The 10,887-nt window shown below is 45.6% G+C and overlaps 1 pseudogene across 1 annotated transcript; it reads right to left on the bottom strand.

Moving 5' to 3' along the window:
- Nucleotides 1-745: 745 nt before the first annotated feature.
- Nucleotides 746-10,155, bottom strand: LOC309831479 (small ribosomal subunit protein eS1-like; annotated as a pseudogene). The gene is made up of 4 exons: nucleotides 10,116-10,155; nucleotides 6,242-6,361; nucleotides 1,571-1,800; nucleotides 746-1,348 (listed from the first exon to the last, which is right to left on the bottom strand). The product of its transcript is annotated as a small ribosomal subunit protein eS1-like (transcript).
- Nucleotides 10,156-10,887: the final 732 nt, after the last annotated feature.

The raw sequence follows: 10,887 nt of genomic DNA, 5'->3' as shown, positions 1-10,887 counted from the left end.
TTATTTTTGGCTGCGTTGGGTCTTCGTTGCTGCACGCGGGCTTTTCTCTGGTTGCAGCGAGCAGGGGCTACTGTTCATTGCGGTGCGTGGGCTTCTCATTGTGGCGGCTTCTCTTGTTGTGGAGCACAGGCTCTAGGTGCACGGGCTTCAGGAGTTGTGGCTCACGGGCTCTAGAGCGCAGGCTCAGTAGTTGTGTCGCATGGGCTTAGTTGCCCCGCGGCATGTGGGATCTTCCTGGACCAGGGATCGAACCCATGTCTCCTGCATTGGCAGGTGGATTCTTTTTTTTTTTTTTTTTTTGTGCGGTACGCGGGCCTCTCACTGTTGTGGCCTCTCCCGTTGCGGAGCACAGGCTCCGGACGCGCAGGCTCAGCGGCCATGGCTCACGGGCCCAGCCGCTCCGCGGCATGTGGGATCTTCCCGGACCGGGACACGAACCCGCGTCCCCTGCCTCGGCAGGCGAACTCTCAACCACTGCGCCACCAGGGAAGCCCGGCAGGAGGATTCTTAACCACTGCACCACCAGGGAAGCCCTATAGTGAATTATTGATCAGTTATTTTTTTGAGGGATATACTGTTTGTTGATTCAAAGGGACTTCTCAATCTTTTCTACAAGTGTTTTTAGGGTATTAGTATGATTCATTATTAATGGTCTAGATATACTTTTTAAATGTTAACATTTAGCAAAGTAATGCTTTTTTTCACGAATAAGATCTTTTATTTGTCATCATTAAAAGTGTAAATTTTAAACAGATTCTTGTACTACTGGCTCATATCCACCAGCTCGTTCGACTTTAGCACCTGTCTCATCCACAGAAGCTTTTCCAGAACTGCTACCTTCACCATGTGACACTCCATGAGTTTTCCCAATTCAAACTTGGGCTTCTTCAGCATTTTTACTTTCCTAACAAAGACATCATAGAGCAGATAAGTAGACTGGCAAGCCTTTTCTATGTCTTTTCCAATGCTGTCTGGAATCAATTTATTGACCACTTCTTTCAAGTCATTTGTCTTCACCTCTTGGGTCATGGTTTCCATCATCTTCTTCCGGATTTGGCAGACCCGTTGGTGCTGGGCATAAGAGGTCTTCCGAATCTGACTGTTACATTTTTTAGTAAAACCCACACAGAATAGACGAAGCAAATAAGCATGGGTAGTCTTGACACCAATGTGAGCTTCAACCATGGTCTGCCATTTTTTGACCATGGAGCACATTTTCTCACAGGTAAGATCCATGCCATGGAAATCAGTCAGGCAATTTTTTGCCCTGAACATCTTCAGTAATTAGCTTGAATTTTCTAAATGCAGCTTCATCATTCTGCAGATCAGCAAGGCTCACTTCAAAAACAGAATCCGGGGGCTTCCCTGGTGGCGCAGTGGTTGAGAGTCCGCCTGCCGATGCAGGGGACACGGGTTCGTGCCCTGGTCCGGGAAGATCCCACATGCCGCGGAGCGGCTGGGCCCGTGAGCCATGGCCGCTGAGCCTGCGCGTCCGGAGCCTGTGCTCCACAACAGGAGAGGCCACAACAGTGAGAGGCCCGCGTAATGCAAAAAAAAAAAAAAAAAAAACAGAATTCGTAAGGTCATCAGATGTGATTTTGATTTCTTGAGTTTTTGTGACTAGTGTTTTCCCAATATTTCTTATATTGACACATAGCTAGTGCTTTCACATCATACCAATCTTTCTTAGAAAATGAGTCAACCACTTTCTTCTTGGCTCCCTTTTTGCCACTTTCGTAAGGTGCTTGTTCTTGCCAACCACCGTGGTGCTGCTCAGAGAACCAAAAAGCCAGCGTAATGCTTTTTAACAGAAAACTGCAATATAATGTAAGCATGCTGTTTACAAAATAACTATAGGACTTATTTTTTTATTATTAATTCCTAGTTTTGAACGCATAAACTATGATGAATGTCTTCCTCTTTCAATCCCATCAGCATACTTCTGTCACTTCATGTAAAAGTTTATTTGAGATGATGTTAAAAGCCAGGACTAGACAGGTGGAATAGCCTGCCTGTCACCCGACATGGGTCAGATCCTGCAGAAAGCAGAGGCTCAAAGGTAATCAAGCATAGATCAGAAAAGGAGATTATTATAACCTGAAGACAAAATTCAAAATTTTCTTCCTCTGGAATCATTTTTAAAGTTTCGGGACTTCCCTGGTGGTCCAGTAGTTAAGAATCTGCCTTCCAATGCAGGGAACGTGGGTTTGATCCTTGGTCAGGGAACTACGATCCCACATGCTGCGGGCAAGTGAGCCCGCGCGCCACAACTACTGAGCCTGCATGCTCTAGAGCCCGCACACCACAACTAGAGAGCCCACACGCCACAACTACTGAGCCCGCGTGCTCTGGAGCCCGCGCACCACAACTAGAGAGAAGCCTGCGAGCTGCAGCAAAGATCCCACATGCTGCAACGAAGATCCCACGTGCTGCAACTAAGACCTGACTCAGCCAAATAAATAAATAATTTTTTTAAGTTTTCTTCATTCGTAATACTTTGTACACGTGCAAAATACAAAAGGTTCCAAGCGTGTACGGTGAAAGTCTCCTCCCTCCCATGCTGTCTTCACAGAACTCCCCTTTGTCAACCAGTATCTTGTGTCTATTTCAGAAAACAGCTTTACTTTGTATGTTTAATATTTCATATTAATACATATAGTCTGCACTATTCTTAATAGCTACATAATTGGATATGATTTTTCCATAATTTCCCCCAAATTTGAATTTTTCTTCATAAAGAAAGTTACATGCAACTGAATATATTGAGCATTTAGGACCATTAAGGAGGAATGTCAGTAGATGCCTACAGGGAAATTCAACATCCCTCTAAACTGTTTCCTTATATTTGTAGAGACCGTATCAAAAGCTTGAAACCCCTGCTAACTCTCCATTCTTACAATTCTAGGAGCCCCTGCTGGGTTTAACAGGACGCTAGAACAGAGCAAAGAGGAGATGCCATTCACTCCTTCGTATCAGCAGACCTACCGGTTAATACCATCAAGGAATGCTCCAAGGCACTTCCATGCCTGTGGGTGAACATTAGAACCATTCCAAACCAATGCTAACATCTGCATGCTTTCCAGAAGACCTCTGATGATGCAGAACAATCATCACCATGTACAAAATGCAAATCCAGTGGGCACCTGGGAGACCTCACATGACAGTAGTGGTTCTGGAGTTCAAGTGGAGTTCCAGCAGGACTTGTCTGTTTATCTAGTCTCTCATCTATTCAATACACATTTATGAACATTTCCTGTGTTCCAGGCACAGTTCTGCTCCTAGGGGTATAAGAAGAGAGACAAGGTTCCTGCTTTCGGGGAGTTTACATTCCAGTGGGCAATAGCTGGCTCCACCTCACCAAAGCCAGCCAGTCTTTGTCTTTCTTCCTCATTCTGGTCATTGCTTTCTCTCATTACCAGCTCCGCCCCACGCCTCCACCCCCACCCCGCCCCCCCCCCACACACGCCTACCCTCTCTAGTCAACCTGCAAACCTGCATTCTCTGCTCTTCGTTTCGTCACCCTGGATGCCTTGCCTGTGTATGTGCATCTATTCATCTCCCATGTGTCTAAGTGTCTTCTTTGTGCCCAGCAGGGTTGGAAGCTCTTTGTGGGCACTCCATAAAAGTGACTGAATGAAGGCCCGGCTCTTGGCATTAAGGCTGAACTTTTTTTAAAGTAAGCTTTTAATTTTAAAACGTTTTTTTATTCACAGAATAGTTGCAAAGATAATGTACAGAGTTCCCGTACACCCCTCAGCCAGCTCCTCCTGTCATTAGCACCTGACATTACAATGGTATATTTGTCACAATTAATGAACCAATACTGATACGTTGTTATTAACTAAAGTCTATATCTTACTCAGATTTCCTTAGCTTTTCCACTGATATCCTTTTTCGGTTCTAGGGTCTCATCTAGGATGCCACACCACAAGTGGTTGTTGTGTCTCCTTAATCCCTCTGGTCTGTGATAGTTTCTAGTCTTGTTTCTCATGGAGTTTTGACAGATTTGAAGAGCTCTAGTTAGGTATTTTGTAGAATGCCCCTCTAGTTGGGTTTCCTTGATGCTTTTTTTATGGTTGCACTGGGGTTGTGGGCTAGAGGAGTAGTGCCCTTCTCACATCTTGTCAGGGGTACATGCCATCCACATGACGGGACAGTATAATCAATCTTGAACACCTGGCCAAGGTACAGTTTGCCAGCTTTCCTCACTGAAGGTGACCCTGTTCCCCTTTTACCTACTCTGTTGCTTGGAATCAAGTCACTAAGTGCCTTCCCCCTCCCCTCAAGGGGGTAGGGGGTGGGGAGAATTAAGCTCCACCTCCTGGAGGTAGTATTTATGTACATCATTTAAATTCTTCTGTAAGAAAGATGTAACTCTCCCCCTCTTCATTTATTTATTTAGTCAACCACTTATATCAGTGTGGACTCTCATGCATATTTATGTAAAGATTTGGGTTAGAATCTGATACTAGGCTATTTATTTTGCTGCTCAAATTGTTCCGATTTTGGCCATTGGGAGTTCTTTTTAGGTTGGCTCCTGTGTCTCTTTGACATGCCCCATCCTTTTGTTTTTTGAGTGTTTCTTTACTTTCTGGCACTACTGTATATTTCCTGCCCCAGCCTTAGAATCAGCCATTTCTCCAAGGAACCCCGGTCCCTTTTATTGGGGAGGCCTGTTTTTCAGTCCAGACCTCAGCATCACTTACCCACCCACTCAGTCAGCCTGTCAAGGAATACCTAGGTATATTCTTCTCTCATGCTGATCATTGAACCAGATGTGGGATGTACAGTGGGGAACAGAGCATACAAGTCCCTGCCTTTAAAAGCTAGTGATGTGGCCTACGAGACAGACAATGAGCAAGTCTCAACAAAGAAATACGTAATTATAACTTTGATACGTGCTTCAAAGGGAGGAGACATGGCCCTCAGATGAAAAATAACCTAAGTCAGGGACCTGGGTTGCATCAGGTGGCCAGAGAAGCCCCCCATGGGTAGCTAACATTTAGATAGAAAGTTGATGAGAACGATTCAGCCATTCAAAGAGCAGAGGGAGGAGTGTTTTCAAACTGCAGGTTAGTGGGTCATGGCTAGCTTTCTAAAAAAAGGACAGAACATACCAGAAGTATTACCATGTAAAACTAAAGTTGCCTTTATTTATAGGTTGATGTATTTACTGGTTCATGGCATAAAATATTTCTTACAGGGGAGTATTGTCAAAAAAACAAGTTGAAAGCAACTGTTTTAGGAGGAAATAAAGGCAGATTGAAAGCTCTGAAAAGAGAAAAAGCCGTAACATACTTGAGGATCTGAAAGGAGGCCAGTGTGACTGGGGAGTGAGCCTAGGGTGTGAGAAGAGGCTGTAAATGTAGGGAGGTGCGCAGCCCTCGAACAGGGCCAGGGCCCAGGAAGCCTCGGTATTTTCATTAAGGAGCCATGGGAAGTCATTGGAGGGTTTCAAATGGGGAAGTGTTGATATTTAAGAAGATCTTTTAGGCTCCTATGTGGAGAATGGAAGGAGAGGGCAAATGAGGAAGCCGGAGCCAGTCAGCGAGAAGGGTCGTACAGAGGGAGGCCCAAGCAAGAAGAGTCACTAGGACATGCGTTCACATTCCATTGTCAGTCTTGTACTCGCAGCCACTAGAACAATGCCTGGAACACAGAAGACCTTCAGTGTATACGTGTTGAACGAATAAGTTACGTGACTGTAGTAAAGACGGAGAGAAGTGGTTGAGTCAAGACATGTTTGGAAACTGGCAAGTCTTGCTGACAGATTGGGTCTGGGGGAAGTGGACGGGCAGAGTGAGAGCCCTCCCTCACACACTGCACCCCGCCAGCGCTGACATTTGCTTTCTTTCTCTGCTTTGGGCAGTTACAGGATCCTTTAACTGTTTAGACTGTGTTTCTACCTCTGTGCTTAGTCATAGTGGCCAGAAGTGGAAATAACAGAATTTTTCAAGAGAAACTGAGATTGAGCAGAATCACAAAAAACAGTTCTTAGCACAGATTTTCAGACCCGCAGATTTTATAATCTTTGATGCCAAATCTCTGAAATTCTGTGAGCGCCAATCACTAGCAAATAAAGATCCTCAGAGGGGCACCAAACTTCCTGGCGTTTTAGCATCCTGACAGGGAGCTGGCTGAGGGCCGAGGGTAATCGTGCATAGCTATGTGCCAAAGACCCTTCTCCCACCCGATTTTATGTCTTAGTAAAATATATTGTGGCCAAATCCTTTCTTGATACTCCTTTTCTTGACAGTGCTGATGCCTGAGGTCTGCAGCTGGCTGCCCACCTGGCCGCTGGCTTCCTCAGCGGAGGGCAGCCACCTCCTGTCACTGTGGAGGGACTGGGACAAGGACAGGCCTAGACAGAGCCAACATGGAGCAGAAAACAGGAGGAGCCAGACCCCAGGTACAGAAAAATGTGAGTCCTCTCTGGAAAGTCGGGCACCAGAGATGGGCGTGCTCCAGAAATGCTGATTAATTTTGAAGGGTTGGTCCTTTTGGTCAGATAGGTTTCATGCTCTTGACTGAGAAACCAAAGCAACCATCAGATGTTACTGGGAGTGATGCCAGTGGTGTTTGCACTGGTTAAGAATTTTCAGATGACAGAATAACAAACTCAAACTGGCTTAAGCAAACAAAGGGATTGTGTTAGCTTACGGCCTGAGAACTCCAGCACGCAGTCTAGAATTTAAATCTTCCTCGCGATGCCAGCTCCATGCCCGTTTTGTTTAGAGCACTGCCTCTTCTGGGTGTCGGCTTCATCCTCCGGCTGGCAATTCTCTTGGCGGCACAAATGGCTGAGGGAATTTTGAACCTTGTATTCTCCAATATACCATCCAGGAGAAGGGGGATTGTCCCCTCTGGTAAACCCACAGAGGGCTGAGGAAGCTTTTTTTCCAGAAGCCCTAGGAAACATTTCCTCAAATCCCACTGGCCTGAATCGGGCTGTATGCCCACGCCTGAGCCAATCACCATGGCCAGGTGATGGGTACTCTCTGCTTAAGCACATCAGGGCTACCCCTGGGAGCTGGATGTATCCAGCTGTTAGAGAAGGGGGAGACCGTGAGGGGGTGGGTGCTTCCCTCAGGGCAAAATGTGGGTGCTGTGGCAGGAAAAGGGAGGAGAGGGATGCTAGGGAGGCAGCCTATGTATGTTTACTACATCAACATCATTATTATCGTGATAAAGGCCAAACTGGAGGCAGTGCAGATATAGATAAGGAAACCTTTGTTCAGAACCCCAGTTCTGCCTCCTTCTAGGTGAGTGACTTAACCTCTTCAGGTCTCAGTTTCTTTATCTGAAAAGATGTGGATGAAAATACCTCAGGGAGGGTAAAATTCATATATCTAATTATGTCATATATATATATATATCTCAAAATATATCAGGTTATATATTTGAAAAACTAAAAATAAAATGAGATACTTTTTGTATTTTCTCAAAGTGGCGATTACAGTCAGTCCTGTAGAAGCCAAGACTGAGCCCACGTTGCCGCCTAGTAGGACGGCAGGTGGAAGGAAGGCTTTCCTGGCCACCGAGTGTTGGGCAAGTCAGGGCCCATCTCGTGTCTTCATGGCGAGAAAGAAGTTTCACTGGTTCAGAACCAAACTTAAGCAGCAGGTGTTCAGGGATGGGGTGTTGAAGTTTCATCTTTGATTTTTCTATGAAATCGTTCAGGTTACTAAAATGTCGGCCCTATTCTCTTGTTTAAGAACTGGTTTCATTTCTAATGACACAGCACCATCATGCCATTCCTTGATTTAGTCACGAGAACCAAAACTAATGTGTGGCTAGTTTCATGTCGTTTTTATAGCAGTTAGTACAGAGAACAACAGGCTCTTGTAAAAACAGATGTATTTGCTATCTGTTTCTCTATCTGCTGCCTCTCAGGCTCAAAACCCTATTTCTAAGATGGCGTGGTCCTCTGGTTGGGCCTTGTGGGAGAGGCTCCGGCAAGCTGCTCTTCTCAGTGGGAAACCTTTTCATAAGAAACAAGAGTCCCAGCCCCCAAACATTATAAGAATTGTAAAGGGGTGTCAGAAAGAGACCTTTCACCTTTTGAGAGAAGATTCGCTTGGCATTAATGTCTACTGTGAACCCAGAGGAGGGGGTTTTATTTTATTTTATTTTTCTTTACATCTTTATTGAAGTATAATTGCTTTACAATGGTGTGTTAGTTTCTGCTTTATAACAAAGTGAATCAGTTATACATATACATATGTTCCCATATCTCTTCCCTCTTGCGTCTCCCTCCCTCCCACCCTCCCTGTCCCACCCCTCCAGGTGGTCACAAAGCACCGAGCTGATCTCCCTGTGCTATATGGCTGCTTCCCACTAGCTATCTATTTTACGTTTGGTAGTGTATATATGTCCATGCCACTCTCTCACTTCGTCCCAGCTTACCCTTCCCCTCCCCATATCCTCAAGTCCATTCTCTAGTAGGTCTGTGTCTTTATTCCCATCTTACCCCTAGGTTCTTCATGACATTTTTTTTTTTTTTTGTAGATTCCATATATATGTGTTAGCATACGGTATTTGTCTTTCTCCTTCTGACTTACTTCACTCTGTATGACAGACTCTATGTCCATCCACCTCATGAGCCTCTGTAAACTTCTTCAAGGCCTTGTGGTATTAACATGAAAAAGTGAGCATATATTTAGCATTCCTGGAAAAAGCATGGCCTTCCTATTAATGCTAATACTCTCATAATGACACCACAGCCAGTCTCCTCACAGAGGCTTTATCATCTACAGTGTCTCTATAGGCAGGTTAGATAACAAATGTTTACAGATGAGGAAACAGAGACATTGATGGCTTCAGAGAGAGAGTGTTGTGGAATTTAATTAGAGTCTTGGGCTAACCTCTGCTGTGTAATTGCTTGATCTCTCTGTGTTTCCTCACATATAAAATGCAAATAATAATAATAATAAAATCCCTCATGGGTGGTAGTGAGGATCATGTAAACGAATGCATGTAAAGTGTTTACACCAGCACCTGGCACATAGTTTTCACTCGATAAATGTTTGTTGCTGTAATTATCATTACCTTCACTATCCTTTTTTCTCAATCGCAAGTTAAATGACCTTGCCTCTTTGACTCACACGTATACAACCTACCTACTGGGTCTCCCCCCAACCTCAGTTATTCATTTGATCTTGATCTCAGTTTGTTGAATGTTGAATATTGAACTGAATTCAAAATGTTGAATATTGAACTGAATTTCATGTTATGTGGATCCAACTCACCTGGGAGACCAGATTGGGCAGTTATGCCTCCTGTTCTTTGCTTTGATTCGGAGCCTGTGCTATGCTGTAGTCAAGCCCAGGTCACCTTCTTGGCCCAGTTTTAAATGTTTCATCCAGTTCAACCAACATCATTTCACTTAATTCCTGCATTTAAAAAAATTTCCACATGGGAACATTGTCAAGAAAGCCTTTCTGTAGTTCATTTCTTTTTTTTTTTTTTTTTTGCGGTACGTGGGCCTCTCACTGCTGTGGCCTCTCCCGTTGCGGAGCACAGGCTCCAGATGCGCAGGCTCAGCAGCCATGGCTCACAGGCCCAGGCGCTCCGTGGCATGTGGGATCTTTCCAGACCGGGGCACGAACCCGTGTCCCCTACATCGGCAGGTGGACTCTCAACCACTGCGCCACCAGGGAAGCCCTGTAGTTCATTTCTTTATCTTAATTCATTCTCTGTTTCTTTCAACCAATATTCTTTACTGTGTCCACCTGAGCAGTCCCACTAATATTGCTGGTATTTATTGCTTCGCATATGTACATCTTGTCCCTTCTCTCAGATTGTGAATTTCTTGAGGCCAAAAGCCATTGCTTCTATTTCTTTGCATCACCTGCAAGACCGTGGGCAGGTCTGCCTGGGGATTAACTTGTGGAAGGGCTGTGACTGCATCTATGGATCTCCCTGATCCTTTCCCTCTGCTTACAGCCTCTTTCTTTTCTCCTAAGTGTCTCACTAGGCCTTAAGCAAGCAGAGATGTAGATTTCATTGTCAGGGCTGATCTGTCCTGTATTTGGGGCTTTGAAGGTGATACACCCAGGGGCGTCCTTGGACTAGGCCTCCAACACCCTCTGTTGGTGTATGTGTTGGCAAATTACCTGCCATTTCCTCCAGCAAACGATCACATCTCCCGTTCATGTCTCATTGTGTTTTCCTTGGTTTAATCTCTCTCCTCCTACCCACAGTCTCATCCTGCTTTTCCCTGATTCTCTTGCAGGCCTGTCCCATTTCCTGCCCTCTGTTCGTGCATTGGCCATTACTCTTGTTCGACCCTTCTGTGTGCCTCACTTTGGTTTCTGTTCCCCCTGTTCTTTTTCTTTCACTTTCCCCCACCCACCAGCCCTTTTTAACAGTGTCATCATGACTTACAGTTTGGGAACATGGCCCTCGCCATCTCCCACATTACACAGCCGCCCCAGCTTTCGTTTGCCCAGCATCCCTCCCCTGAGCCAATTCGGCAGGACGGAAGCTCTGCCACGGCCAGACGCCAGCACCAACTCTTACTGTGAGCCCTGCTTCATGCCCGTCTGCGGAAGCAGGGGCAGGGCTGAAGATGGAGGCCACAGAGAAGGACCCCAGACCTCTCCTCAGCTTCTGCTGGGATGTGTGAGTTGGGTGTGACCCCAAGACTCAGAACAGCTTTGATCTGTGAAAGCGCGAAACAGGGAGGGTTCTCTGAAAGGAATGGTCTGGGCTGCGGGGAAGAGGTGGGGTAGCACATGTGACAGAGACCCAGGAGGTTTCTTGTGCTGACGCCTCCTACTCCACAAAACTCAGCTGAAACACCCAAGCCAATGAATAACAGGGTCCCGGCCATAAGCAGAAAATGCTCTTCCCTTTTTCTTCCCTCCACCTCACCCATGCAGCCTT

The sequence above is a fragment of the Grampus griseus genome (genome assembly GCF_964374135.1).
Source record: "Grampus griseus genome assembly, chromosome: 13".
NCBI classification, from domain to species: Eukaryota; Metazoa; Chordata; class Mammalia; order Artiodactyla; family Delphinidae; genus Grampus; species Grampus griseus.
This window is presented reverse-complemented; position numbering and strand designations above follow the sequence as displayed.